Source organism: Neofelis nebulosa, chromosome 5, assembly GCF_028018385.1.
Source record: "Neofelis nebulosa isolate mNeoNeb1 chromosome 5, mNeoNeb1.pri, whole genome shotgun sequence".
Classification (NCBI taxonomy): Eukaryota; Metazoa; Chordata; class Mammalia; order Carnivora; family Felidae; genus Neofelis; species Neofelis nebulosa.
In genome coordinates this window covers 42407339-42409851 of record NC_080786.1, presented here as the reverse complement: position 1 = coordinate 42409851, position 2513 = coordinate 42407339, and positions in this window count along the sequence as shown.

The window sequence follows — 2513 nt, the reverse complement described above, 5'->3', positions numbered from 1 at the left end:
TTCGAGTGTCCTGTTATTACTTCATCATCCAGGGAAAGAATTGGGGCCCTCCTGAAGCCTCCAGTCCTTTTCCCTGCCTCTCCCTCAGGGCTTTACAGAAACACCTCGGAAGCCTAGTGGTTCAGGACAGCAAAACGGAGGGGCCCCACCAAAGCGGCCTTTGTGAAGGAGGCCTTCTCCGTCCCCAATTTCATCCCACTGACACTGGCACTCCCCAACCAATTTCCGTCACAGAAGACGGAAAGGTAAAACGATGCTCTCAATGGCTTCCTGGAAAGGTTGCCTTCCCACCTCTGGGACAAGTCGCACCCTTTCACAAACCACTTTTCACTTCCCAGACAAGAGCCCAGTAGTCATCGGGAATAAAAACAGGCAAAGAACAAGCGAGAGTGAGCTGGCTTCAAGCCCTGCCTACGTCCTGATGGGGTACCTCGGGCACAGTTGCCCGCAGGAGTCTTCCTAGCTGGATCCCACTCCCTCCCGGAGTGGCGGGAGCTCAGACCTCACGACTCCCTTCAGAGAGCTGCGAAAGGCCAAGCCGTTAGACTGGCTACAGCCCACAGCGACTCTTTCCTGGGTCCTGACCGGGATCTTCAGTGGGCTGTAGCTTCGAGTGCGGAAGCCCTATTTGGTCCTGCCACTAGAGATTTCAGATGGGTCAGAACCCCCTGAATCGTCAGAGCCTTGCTCCCACCTTCACCGCGCTCGCAGAGCCTGGAGGGCTCCTGCGACCCCCTCGACCTGCCCCCCCTACTGCGCAGGCGCCGCGTCCGCACACGCTCCGCCTGGCCTCTTTCAACTGGTTCCTGTGGGTCTGGCGGGGACCGGGGGCTGCGCTCCGTGGAAGGGTCACAGCTGTTGGGGTTGGGGTGCTAGGGCTCCATCGAGAACACCTTAGAGAAGCAGCTCTTGGGGCAAAGGCTGCAGTACCGAAGAGAAGGTTGGGGGAAGGGCCCCGGCTCGCAAAGGCGATAGGAGGACGCGCGCGTGGGAAAAGAGCGGCCACAAGAGGAAGGCCCCTGGGGCCACCAAGACCCGTCCGAGTCGCTGGGAACCGCGAGGGAGGAGGGCCATAGGATGTTAGTACTGGGATTAGCGCCCCCTCCCGTCCCTCTGGAGGAAAGGTCCCCCTCCTCCGGCTCAGGGACAGGTTAGAGGGGCCTGCCTCCACTGCCGCTTCCGTCTCCCCGACCCGGCCTCCTGGAGAGAGCGCTCGTTAAAGCCGTTTCACCGACAGAATCGCTGCGCTGGGGAGCATGGGGGTTGGGAAGGAATCTCGGGCTCAGCGCTTCGCTCGGTGCGCGCCGGAGAGAGCCCAGAGCCAGGCCTTTCCCCTGCCCTCTGCATCCGTCTCCGGACAGCAATGTGCCTGCCGCGAGTGCCCCGGGGGTGGGGGGTGGGGGGTGGGAAGCAGGGTCGGGAGGTTAGGGCTCGAGCCATTCCTGGGAATGGAGGGAGAAGAGAGTGTGAGGAGGGATGGCTGCCCTTGGCAACTCGTGCTGGTCGTGCTGCGAAACACCTCAGCAGCCCCTGACGCCAGGAGAGCTCAGACTTCCTTCCGGAAACCACTAATTTTTGGCAGAAAGTTGAATGGGGTAGCCTCTGGGGGAGGTTGCATTCACCGGTGCCCTAGTGCCCTTGGCTAGCCTCACCCTAGGAGACGAACTCACGTGTCCTCTGGGGATTACCCACCTCCCACCGCGCAATGGCGGCGCCAAGGGCAGTTTGGGGGTATCTTAGCCTGCTAGAGGTTTCCACTGAGCTTTTCCTCCACTATCCTGTGCTTCAGTTTCCTCATCTGGTAAAATAGTTTGAAAGACTCTCCTTCACTTTGTTGGTTCTTTTTTTTTTTTTTTTTTGAGCGTTAAATAAGATAATCCTTGAAACATTTAACGTTGACATGTTAAGTGCTTGTTAATGTTACTCTCGTTACTTTATATGACTCCGACTGCGACTTTCAGACATGTCCCCTAGTTCCTCCCAGAATCAGATGTCCAGACCTGACCGGAAAATGTACCGCCAGGGGCCTCAAGCTCCATAGCTGGGTGCACCTCTCCAGACAGCCCCGAGGCTAGAGGAGGGTTCTGAAACCAGGTGAGGTAACGTTCTCTGAGAGTTCCAGAGCCTGGTGCAGCAGGGAGCTAAGGCAGAGACATTTATTTTTTAAAAGGTCCAAGAAAAATTAAAGGGAATCGAGTTTATTTCGGTGCGAGATGAAGCTGGAGAAACCCAATCGTCTTAATGTCACCCCCATGACTTGTTAAGACACTGACACTGCAGTGAACTCTACGGCCTGCCCGGCCCAGAGGTTGATTTATTTTTGTCTTAGGTCGGTTGGGTTTTTCAAGATCTGGGTGAGAAGAGAGGGAATATGCGATTGGGGGGGGGGGGAGGAGTGCCAGGGTGGGCAACGGAGGACAGAGCGTTTGAGCAAAAGTCACAGAAAAGCATATTTTTCCCAGGAAGGCATCAGAACTTTTGCTTTTAAGATTTTTTATTTTTAAGTAATCTCA